Raw genomic sequence first — 12,915 nt, forward strand, 5'->3', positions numbered from 1 at the left:
GGGAAAATTTCGAGAGTGTTTTACTGTATAAAATGATAGCCGTCTTTACGTGCTGTGACGTCACACCAAACAACATTGAAAAAATTAAGCGGGGGCCGGGTTGAATTTTCAAAAATGAAGACCAGCAAACGATTTCCTCAGACTTTTGACAAGAGTCGAGTAATTTAATCACCCCGTACAACGGTGAAAATTTCCGAAATTAAAGATCGAAGAATTCGAGTGTAATCTTTGTATGTATGATTACCTTTTCAAAATTATCCCGTGCAATTTTTCTGTCAACAGTCATCTAAATGTTCAATTTCGGAAATTTCCCCGTGTATAATCTCTCCTATGAGTATCATCAGACATTAGTTTGAAATTTTCTCATCTTAAACACCAACCGAAGGAAGGCGTGGAGAAAACTCTAACCTTTAAGGTTTCATATTAATTTTTTGTAAAATTCATGAAAAAATATTACTTCTCCACTCGGATATTTCTTCATCTATTTCTTACATGGAACAGGTGTGAGGGTTCCACAGCAGAGGGAACCTATCTCCTGTTTAGACTAAATCCTAGGATTACCATGTGTTAATCCTAGAATTTAACTCAACATTATCAGAGATATAGAGCCCTGTGTCTGCTCATTGTAAATGATAAATCACTCATTAGTTTAGTATCCCACCCACCCACCCACCCATTCTCAAAGTGAGAAAAAGGAAGAAAGAAAAAAACTCGGGTATTTACTCACTGACTCCTCCCTTTATTTTTTTTTTTTTTTTTTTTTTTTTTAAAACAGGTATAATATATAACATAGAAAATATAACCGACCGAGAGAGAGAGAGTCCTATCCCTGGTATTGAATCATGCTCCCATCAATACCAGGGAAAGACTCGTCTCCCCCACTGTGGCCCAATATTTAATAGAGAACACGCTCCCCTCCTCGGTGAGGAGATACCCTCCTGGTACATTTTCCTTCGTTACCGCTACGGACCTCATCGATATCCAGGAGGATATCTCATCCTCAAGTCGGAGGAGCGTTTCCTCCTCCATACTCCCCGGCCCCATTATATTAATCATGAGAGGCTTGGGTGCCGGGGTCCTTGCCCAAACGTAAAAATGGGACTGGATGATGGGGCAAATATGTTGGAGATACATTGTTGTTGTTGTTGAAAATTGAATAGTGGGGAAGGCGTCTGGGGGAGGTCAAGTCGGAGGAGCGTTTCCTCCTCCATACTCCCGGCCCCATTATATTAATCATGAGAGGCTTGGGTGTCGGGGTCCTTGCCCAAACGTAAAAATGGGACTGGATGATGGGGCAAATATGTTGGAGATACATTGTTGTTGTTGTTGAAAATTGAATAGTGGGGAAGGCGTCTGGGGGAGGTCAAGTCGGAGGAGCGTTTCCTCCTCCATACTCCCCGGCCCCATTATATTAATCATGAGAGGCTTGGGTGTCGGGGTCCTTGCCCAAACGTAAAAATGGGACTGGATGATGGGGCAAATATGTTGGAGATACATTGTTGTTGTTGTTGAAAATTGAATAGTGGGGAAGGCGTCTGGGGGAGGTCAAGTCGGAGGAGCGTTTCCTCCTCCATACTCCCCGGCCCCATTATATTAATCATGAGAGGCTTGGGTGTCGGGGGTCCTTGCCCAAACGTAAAAATGGGACTGGATGATGGGGCAAATATGTTGGAGATACATTGTTGTTGTTGTTGAAAATTGAATAGTGGGGAAGGCGTCTGGGGGAGGTCAAGTCGGAGGAGCGTTTCCTCCTCCATACTCCCCGGCCCCATTATATTAATCATGAGAGGCTTGGGTGTCGGGGTCCTTGCCCAAACGTAAAAATGGGACTGGATGATGGGGCAAATATGTTGGAGATACATTGTTGTTGTTGTTGAAAATTGAATAGTGGGGAAGGCGTCTGGGGGAGGTCAAGTCGGAGGAGCGTTTCCTCCTCCATACTCCCCGGCCCCATTATATTAATCATGAGAGGCTTGGGTGTCGGGGGTCCTTGCCCAAACGTAAAAATGGGACTGGATGATGGGGCAAATATGTTGGAGATACATTGTTGTTGTTGTTGAAAATTGAATAGTGGGGAAGGCGTCTGGGGGAGGTCAAGTCGGAGGAGCGTTTCCTCCTCCATACTCCCCGGCCCCATTATATTAATCATGAGAGGCTTGGGTGTCGGGGTCCTTGCCCAAACGTAAAAATGGGACTGGATGATGGGGCAAATATGTTGGAGATACATTGTTGTTGTTGTTGAAAATTGAATAGTGGGGAAGGCGTCTGGGGGAGGTCAAGTCGGAGGAGCGTTTCCTCCTCCATACTCCCCGGCCCCATTATATTAATCATGAGAGGCTTGGGTGTCGGGGTCCTTGCCCAAACGTAAAAATGGGACTGGATGATGGGGCAAATATGTTGGAGATACATTGTTGTTGTTGTTGAAAATTGAATAGTGGGGAAGGCGTCTGGGGGAGGTCAAGTCGGAGGAGCGTTTCCTCCTCCATACTCCCCGGCCCCATTATATTAATCATGAGAGGCTTGGGTGCCGGGGTCCTTGCCCAAACGTAAAAATGGGACTGGATGATGGGGCAAATATGTTGGAGATACATTGTTGTTGTTGTTGAAAATTGAATAGTGGGGAAGGCGTCTGGGGGAGGTCAAGTCGGAGGAGCGTTTCCTCCTCCATACTCCCCGGCCCCATTATATTAATCATGAGAGGCTTGGGTGTCGGGGGTCCTTGCCCAAACGTAAAAATGGGACTGGATGATGGGGCAAATATGTTGGAGATACATTGTTGTTGTTGTTGAAAATTGAATAGTGGGGAAGGCGTCTGGGGGAGGTCAAGTCGGAGGAGCGTTTCCTCCTCCATACTCCCCGGCCCCATTATATTAATCATGAGAGGCTTGGGTGTCGGGGTCCTTGCCCAAACGTAAAAATGGGACTGGATGATGGGGCAAATATGTTGGAGATACATTGTTGTTGTTGTTGAAAATTGAATAGTGGGGAAGGCGTCTGGGGGAGGTCAAGTCGGAGGAGCGTTTCCTCCTCCATACTCCCCGGCCCCATTATATTAATCATGAGAGGCTTGGGTGCCGGGGTCCTTGCCCAAACGTAAAAATGGGACTGGATGATGGGGCAAATATGTTGGAGATACATTGTTGTTGTTGTGTGATTAAAAATTGTGGCTATAAGAAATCAGGTGATCTGTTGGGAAAAGGTCTCACCGGAACTACCAGTAGGTATACCATCGGCGTTGAAAACTCCTTGACACAGCGTGTCTTATCCCAAACTATTTGGGCTTTCGTAGTCTCATTAAATGTGTGAGCCTTGAATTGAAAGAAATCTTTCAAGGTTTTATCCCACTTAAACATATCATGGACTCTAATTGTCTCCTTTTCAACAAGAACGCCGCATAGGTGATGACCAGTCACCCATGACATCATTCCTTCCGTGTCTGAGAAGGTGCCTATCGTCAGCCAGGCGAGCATGAACCACACAACGATTAATCGCGCGTTGGCCCATCTTCTCGTCTGCTTTCGCGCATCTTCAATCCGTTTTTCAGCGTTGGCTAGTTTCAGATCATACTTGATTTTCAAGCGGTCGCTATTTCCTTTTACAGTCTTCGCATTAACTACAATGTCATTACTCGATGAAGCTAGCGCTCTGACTGTCGTCGGATGCTTGTCGTTGTTGGGGTTTTGGAGTCCGTGGTAGCTAGGAGGTTGGAGAAGGGGAATATCCTGAGTCATGTTTGGGGCGCAGGGTTTGAATTGCGACATCGTTTCACATACCTTACGTAGCTCAACAGAGTGCGACAAGTCGCTTCTGGTGAGCTGGTCAAGCCTAGAGAGACTTAAATAACCTATATAGGGATATAGCATCACTTGACCTTTGACATTTAAGGTGTCACCAGACAGGGGGAATGGGTGTGACGTCAGTAGCGACTGGTTGCGGGTTGCCTACCTATCGTTACCAGTGTTGTAAAATTGTGCAGAAAAATGGTGATTATTTTAGGATGATTTTGCAACCATGGTGTGACGACACTAGCGACTGTTGCGGGTTGCCTACCTATCGTTACCAGTGTTGTAAAATTGTATAGAAAAATGTTGATTATTTTAGGATGATTTTGCAACCAAGGTGTGACGTCACTAGCGACTGTTGCGGGTTGCCTACCTATCACCCGCGTTGTTAGTCTGAGCAGGAAGTTCGAACTTCGAACAATCTTCGAACTTCGGACTCGTGGTCGCGAACGACGTATTCGGACTTCCAGAAACGATGGTTCATCTTGGGACAATTTCATCATAATGGTGGAAGATGGTTCCCTATGCTTCCTCCTGTTCCTCCGGGACCACCTCCTCACTTCCATCCGGGATGTAACAGATTTTACTTTCCATTGTATACCTCCGAACCAAACACAGGCTGATTCGCATCACTCTGAACGTTCAGTCTTGTCCGGGAAAAACTTTCATAATCTGAATCCTAACTATATAGTTCCCAATAATTTTCATGCCTAACAACTAATATTGAGAATTCATTTTCCACCAGTATGCAAGTTGGGAGGTCTTATAAAGTTCCTTTATCATGTATGCTGAAAATTGAATTTTTCGAGTTTCTCGCAACAAAATCGATAGCATCTAGGTGATGACATAAAATATGTCGCATTATATGGCATTATGGACATTCGCCGTTCATTTAGGGACATCAGAACTGAATGAAGACGTTTGAGACGAATTGTCAGATTAGGGAGGTTGAAAAGATTTTTTCCTAAATGTTTAGTTTTGGGTGGCCTTCCATCAATCTCAAACAAAAATTTTACGACTTCTCTCGGTATCCCTTCAATTTGTTTAATTTTCGCATTTTGCGAATGCGGATTAACGTTTTCCCGGTTCGAGTCCCACTGTTTAGCTCTCGTAATAACGTCGTATACATTGTCAGGTAAGAATGTGTGAAATGTGTAGATTTCGTAATCACCTGTCCGGCCTAAGGCTTTGATTGCAGCTGTGGCGTATGCCTGAATAGCATCAATCTGAACGATCAGCCTTGTCCGGAAAAAACTTTCATAATCTAAATCCTAACTATATAGTTCCCAATAATTTTCATGCCTAACAACTAATATTGCGAATTCATCTTCCACCAGTATGCAAGTTGGGAGGTCTTATAAAGTTCCTTTATCATGTATGCTGAAAATTGAATTTTTCGAGTTTCTCGCAACAAAATCGATAGCATCTAGGTGATGACATAAAATAATGTCATTTTCCTTTTCATTGCGATTAACTGGACTTTTTCTTGGACGTAAAGCTCGCGGAACATCGGAGTTTTACGCAAATGGTGAAATCGCAAATACTAACTGTGGAGCATCAAATTCAAAGCCTGCCGTAACGACGTTGTCGGAAGCAAACAACTTTCTTACGACACAGCATACATCATTGACTGCTTCACAGGAGTAAATCTTATTTTTGAAGTCTGATCGGGCCATAACAACGTTACTGTCAGGGAACGTGGAATAATATATAAAAAATATAATATAATAATAAAATAATAATCCATTTAAATAAGAATAACCAAAAGTGCTTGGTTAAGCACAAAGGGTTTATTCACAATAATAACTTATATTTCATTTATGTGATCGCAGCCGAAACTTCGGACTCGTGGTCGCGAACGACGTATTCGGACTTCCAGAAACGATGGTTCATCTTGCCAGATGCAGTGGAGAGCTGCCTGGAAAAAATAATAATCCATTTAAATAAGAATAACCAAAAGTGATGGGTTAAGAACAAAGGGTTTATTCACAATAATAACTTATATTTCATTTATATGATCGCAGCCGAAACTTCGGACTCGTGGTCGCGAACGACGTATTCTGACTTCCAGAAACGATGATTCATCTTGCCAGATGCAGTGGAGAGCTGCCTGGAAAAAATAATAATCCATTTAAATAAGAATAACCAAAAGTGATGGGTTAAAACACACACCAAGGGTTTATTCACAATAATAAAGTTTTACAACCAGAGCACTAACCGGTAGGACTGGCCATTATCCTTTCGCTCCGCATACACACATCCATCCATTCTTTATTGAAATGATTGTAGGACCTACACAATGCTGTAGGTCCTCTTTTTGTTTGATTTCTTTTATTGATGAATTTAATTATTTTTTCAAACATTCCCACATTTGCTTCGCTGTACTCCATAATGACCAGCTTTGTATATTTGTCTAAATCCAGTATTATTGCTTCCGTAAAGCTATTAATAAACTCTAAAATACAATAAATATATCCGTAAACAGATAACCAGGTGAAGACGAACCAGAGGCACCCGGAATGCTGACAGGGAGCCCTTCACCCGAGTTCGCAAGTTCGAAATGGAACGCGTCCAGAACCTCGAGTGTACATGTATATCCCAAACCAAGCACGTAACCTAATCTTACCTAACCTAACCCCTTTATCTAATCACTATCGCTACTACTACTCGTATCAGAAAAACCCTCCTCCATTACTTCAGGTGGCTTTTCCTCACACAGCCGGAGGTGATTAATCTGAGCCCGCATCCTTCTTACCATCTCAAATAACATTAGGTGAAGCTCTCTTCGGCTCACCGAATGGAACCCCACCTCTGAATCGAGTTGTAATTTCCAATATAGCCACCATAAGGGAGAAGTGTACACGTCCCTCACTTTTCTCCATTGTGAGGGACTCGCCCATTTGTACTTTTGAGGGTTCAAAACTGTACCGCTCAAAATTACAAAAAAGCTTTGTATAAACAACGCCTTTACAGTGGTTCTCCGCAACCGACTTGAGAAAGGGTAACTGCGCTTACATGGTTCTCCGCAACCGACTTGAGAAAGGGTAATGCGAGGACTCTTTAATTAATTGAGTGAGGAAAGCCACCCCTCCCCTCCTTTTCAAAAAACAAAACGCTTGCTCTCTTATTTCCTCGCATCTTCTCATTACAATTATAGGCTCTATCTCTGACTCCGACTCCGATTCTGACTCGCTTTCTGGATTTTGGATTTCCGGATTATTGGGAGCTCCTACCTCCTCCTGACCTAACTAAGAAGACGATTCTTTCATTAACTGGGTGAGGAAAGCCACCCCTCCCCTTCTTTTTACAAAACAATATGCCTTCTCCCTTGACTAGACTCTCAGTCTATTTGTCACCTAACACCCGCATTTTATACTTTTTTTGAAATAAACAACGTCCCACCATCCACCATATTATATAATTTTAATAATAAATTAGTACTTACAATTTATTATTGGAACCCAAAACTCTGGAGGAGTCTGAATAAATTATTGTGAAACGTGTTCACAATAATTCTGACCCTCCGCCGGCAAGTTTCACAGTAATACAAAGAAACACTGGTTGGAACGCAGGTTGTGCAAGGTGCTCGGCACCCACACTCGCACAACCTGAAGGGAGCCGAACCTACGTTCCCACAACGAATACAACTGGAATATATGGAAACAATCTCTCGGAGCCCCCGAAGGTACCACATCTTCTGCTTTGAAGGTTGAGGGGTGAGCCATGGCATACTGAGTGTTCCAGGATCCATCCTTGGTGTAAATGACGTTGTCTTTCACCAACTCGCAAGGCTCCTGGGCTATAACAGTTTTACTCCAAAGGAGTAAAAATGAATGAAGAGCCCTGCTATCAGCATGGCCCGGCGTTGGAGTTTTTCGTTGGAGCCTCGGCTCCAACATAGAGTGGTCCCTCGGGCCTGATGACAATTATGAATTATATTATTATTATATTTTTTATTTTTATTTTCACACAAATGTATGTGGCTTCCCAGTTCATGCCGGGCTGGGCCTAGGGCATGGACCTTTACTTCATATGCTACCTTATTAGTATATCATAGAATTTTTTTTTTTTTTTTTAAATTTTATTTTATTTTTTAAATATGTATACATGTACATGTGCGTGTATGAGATACTCTCGTTTTTCTGTCATAGAATTCAAACAAGTGGGGATGGAAAATTCCCGTCGTTTCATCCTCAAATCTACGGAAGTATAGCGTCTCGGGGATGACGTTTTCCGGCTTGAGGAAGGTCACAATATTCACAAAACGCTCACTGTGGAAAGCCATCGTACTCGTTCTCTCAAAAATCGACGCTGACGTGTCCAAAGAATAGCCTATAGAGCAGGTTGCAACATGTGCTTCCAAAACTCAGTCTAATCTTTAATGACAGGAGGACTAAGTACCCTGCAGCCTAAGGCATGCAGTCATTGAAAGCATCGATAGTCACGCTTACAGGGGGAAGAACATTGTTGGGCTACTCAAAGAACTGATCTTTGGACACCATACTCTGTCAGTTTCTTCGAGAAAACAGAGGAGACTTCCATACAACGAGAGACTCGACATACACGTTCTACCCAGCTCGCAAAGGCTGTGAAGTTGCCTATGAGGGGATCGATTTGATTTGGATTTGACGATTCATCAGTTTTGTGTCTAAATCTTCGAGGAGTTTACCGGAAAATATCTCGTCCATGAGCCAAAGACAGGAGATGGCTTCTATGGATATAGATGCAAACCGTACCGACTCCCAGATTACACAATGTGTTGCCTCTGCGGTTCTATTATCAGATCGGTTATTATTGGTTCGGTCTGATTTCGTCTTCCTTGCTCTTTCTGTACGTGTATTTTGTTAAGGTGATCAATGATCAATTACCTTTTGCAATTTGAAGATCTCACTGGAAAGCGGGGAGCAAACCCGCTCTCCAGGTTTCGCAGCTGGACTTCGGCCTGGGACACACCCAAACTTACTTCCTCGGACGCCACGGGATTACGTTGGCCACGAGTATGTCCCAGCTGCTTGCTCTGGCACCTCGGGGTCGCCAGCCCCTCTGAACAAAGGGCCTCCCGTACAGCAATTAATACTGCCCATGAGGGAACCCGGTAGTAATCGTCGGCCATCTTAAAAGTGGCGCTAAAGGCTTTACCCGCGGACACACCACACGCAAGGCAAGCTCTATGGCACTCTCCCTCTAAAGCTGAAACCAATTCATTCTCGCCGATAGCACCATTGCATAGCGCCCTTAGAACAAACGTGTCCAGAAAGTTATATCCAAGGGACGACCTCTTGAGGAGGAGCTTAGCAAAGGTGGTGGGAGTATCCTTTGTCATTAATCTTGCTAATAAATCTTTAGGCGTCATCTTTCGTCCGGTCAGCTGAACTACTCGAATTAGAGTCTCCGCACCGCCGAAGATAGCGGAATGCGGAATCTGAGCTCTTTCGAAAAGCATCTCGCACTCTACATCATCAATTAATTCAAGGGGGGTGACAACGTATAAGATCCAGTCAATTATACGCCCCTTTAGGATTCCAGTACGAACCACCTCTCTACTATTCGGCCTGCGCATCGGAGAATGAATAGATGTTCGATCATAAGCGGACAGTGGACTTGCCCGTATGCAAACGATTCTGCTACCCTCCGGAACAGGTAGAATCGGATCGGTGATAACATATGGATGGAGTACTCCTCGAGTCGTGCCACGGACTCGAAGAAAGTACTTGTCTGAAAAATCTTTATCATCTCGCGGTTTAATAAAAGAAACTAGGTTTAAATCTCGATCACTACGGTACGCCATCCTAGGTTAAGCTGATGAGTTTTCGTTTAAAAAGCTACCGTCAAAGGTTAGTACAACATGTGCCACTAAACCAAGCCAATAACTTTTTTAACTTTTTTTAACATTATTATTATTATTATTATTATTATTATTATATAATAGGTACGGTCGTTAGTTAAAATTAGGAGTAAAGAAAAAAGGAGTGCGGATGCGGTAAAATCGTACTTAACCGAGAATTCGTCGATGGCTGAGTGTTTAGTTATCAGAGTTATGCTGGAAAATAGTTCCCCAATACTTTGCACATCCATGACAAAGTTTTTTGGTCGCACCAACTCATCATCTCCATTATTTTCGGGAGCTAATGGATCGCCCATTTTTGCCCCTACAATCTTGACGTTATGTGTGGCTTCGTTTCTCTTCGTTTCCGTTTCTCTTCGTTTCTTATTATTATTATTATTATATAATAGGTACGGTCGTCAGTTAAAATTAGGAGTAAATACAATAATTATCCGCCTACATGGCTTATATCTATCTATAACACAGCCAGCCGAAATCGATTCACATCGCCGACTCGCATCCGTTTTAGTTAAGGTGATCAATGCTGTAGTTTGCGATGCTGCGTCGTGCAGACCGAACTCAGAACGCCAGCATCGGGTGTTCATTTTACCAGCTGTAAAGGCGAAGTATAGGATATGATCTTGGTGGACCTGACTATAGTGTCTTCCGTGCAACTCTTTAGATGCCCAGACGGTCTCCTTCTGCTCATCCGTGTGAAATGGTGGATACGCAGCTCCCTGCGAGGCCAAATTCAAAGGTGTAAAGTTCCTATCCGTGCAAACGATTGCCTGATGTAAAGGGCAGTTAGCATACTAACAGGACGCCTTGGACCGACAAACCATTTGCCGCGAATGCGCTCGACGACTCCTACATGCAACCGAAAGATCACCGATCATTGAGAAAAACTCAAGGCTCTGGTGATTTCGGTAGCTCACTTTCGCCTCGAGCTGACATTAATCCATGTTACGCAGCACCTCATCAACCACTCTGGAAATATAATCTGACTTTTTGCCTTTGATGGTCTCTCCCTCTCGTATAGCCTTCAACACTAGAGTGGACTCGATTTTCTCAGCCAAGAAGACGCGCTTTGTGGCGTCGGCACTTTTTAGGGCTAAAAAGCAGGCGACAAATCCTAGCATACACGCAAGACACACAATTGGCGTGTGATTCCACACGAACAAACGGGTGCGCGTCGTAAGATAGTCGGCCGTGCCCAACCACGTAGCGTTGACGGGCGCGTAGCCACCCTCGGGCACGCAGCGCGTCTTCCCTATGACCGTTTCCTCGGCACTCGTCTCGTTGAAAACATGAGATTTAAAGATAAAGAATTTCCCCAGAGCGTTATCCCACTTCATTAAGTCATGAATACGTATGATTTCTTTATGCCCGATGACGTCGCATAGATGGTGACCGCCCATCCAGCTCGTCATTTGGTCAGTGTCAGAGAATACCGCTACTTATTTTTAAAAACTGTACATTTTTCACTTTTTTAAAATAATTTAATCGTAAGAATTACTCATTCCGATGTTTTCCTCATTAGTTTAATGTCAATTTAAGTCGTTTTCGCCTAGAATACCGTTTTTTTAATTTGCAAATATTCATTTTCAGACTTATTTTTAAAAACTGTAAATTTTTTAAATTTGGCGTGTGATTCCACACGAACAAACGAGTGCGCGTCGTAAGATAGTCGGCCGTGCCTAACCACGTAGCGTTGACGGGCGCGTAGCCACCCTCGGGCACGCAGCGCGTCTTCCCTATGACCGTTTCCTCGGCACTCGTCTCGTTGAAAACATGAGATTTAAAGATAAAGAATTTCCCTAGAGCGTTATCCCACTTCATTAAGTCATGAATACGTATGATTTCTTTATGCCCGATGACGTCGCATAGATGGTGACCGCCCATCCAGCTCGTCATTTGGTCAGTGTCAGAGAATACCGCTACTTATTTTTAAAAACTGTACATTTTTCACTTTTTTAAAATAATTTAATCGTAAGAAGTACTCATTCCGATGTTTTCCTCATTAGTTTAATGTCAATTTAAGTCGTTTTCGCCTAGAATACCGTTTTTTTTAATTTGCAAACATTCATTTTCAGACTTATTTTTAAAAAACTGTAAATTTTTTAAATTTGGCGTGTGATTCCTCACGAACAAACGAGTGCGCGTCGTAAGATAGTCGGCCGTGCCTAACCACGTAGCGTTGACGGGCGCGTAGCCACCCTCGGGCACGCAGCGCGTCTTCCCTATGACCGTTTCCTCGGCACTCGTCTCGTTGAAAACATGAGATTTAAAGATAAAGAATTTCCCCAGAGCGTTATCCCACTTCATTAAGTCTTGAATACGTATGATTTCTTTATGCCCGATGACGTCGCACAGATGGTGACCGCCCATCCAGCTTGTCATTTGGTCAGTGTCAGAGAATACCGCTACGATTAGCCACGCAAACACAAACCAGAGGGAGATGTTTCCTCAACTCTGACCATGTGTGCTCTTGCTTGTTCGCGGCGTCTAGGCACCTTTCCGCATTTTCCAGTTTCATTTCGTATTTGATCTTTAGTCTATCACCGTCACCAAGGACCGTTTCAGCGCTTACCGACACATCGTTGCTAGATGTGGCGAGCGCCGAAACAGTCGTAGGCTTAAGGTTTTGATTATTCAGCGGGTGATAAGGGTTCGAATTCCTTTGCATCAGTGGCATGTCATCCATGTTCGGGGCGTCTGGGTACATACGTGCCATTTTAAATGTCACTTACGATTTTCTTCAATCGTCAATCGTCGCACTTGGAGGTGCTGGTTTAGTCTAGAGAGACAATATTAACCCATTATACTTATTATTATTATTATATAATAGGTACGGTCGTTAGTTAAAATTAGGAGTAAATACAACAATTATCCGCCTACATGGCTTATATCTATCTAAAACACAGCCAGCCGAAATCGATTCACATCGCCGACTCGCATCCGTGTTAGTTAAAGTGATCAATGCTGTAGTTTGCGACGCTACGTCGTGCAGACCGAACTCAGAACGCCAGCATCGGGTGTTCATTTTATCAGTTGTAAAGGCGAATTTACATGGAAAAAATTACCCTATCATCATTATTATTATTATTATTATTATATAATAGGTACGGTCGTCAGTTAAAATTAGGAGAAAATACAACAATTATCCGCCTACATGGCTCATATCTATCTATAACACAGCCAGCCGAAATCGATTCACATCGCCGACTCGCATCCGTTTTAGTTAAGGTGATCAATGCTGTAGTTTGCGACGCTGCGTCGTGCAGACCGAACTCAGAACGCCAGCATCGG

The sequence above is a fragment of the Bemisia tabaci genome, chromosome 10 (assembly GCF_918797505.1).
Source record: "Bemisia tabaci chromosome 10, PGI_BMITA_v3".
In the NCBI taxonomy this organism is placed as follows: Eukaryota; Metazoa; Arthropoda; class Insecta; order Hemiptera; family Aleyrodidae; genus Bemisia; species Bemisia tabaci.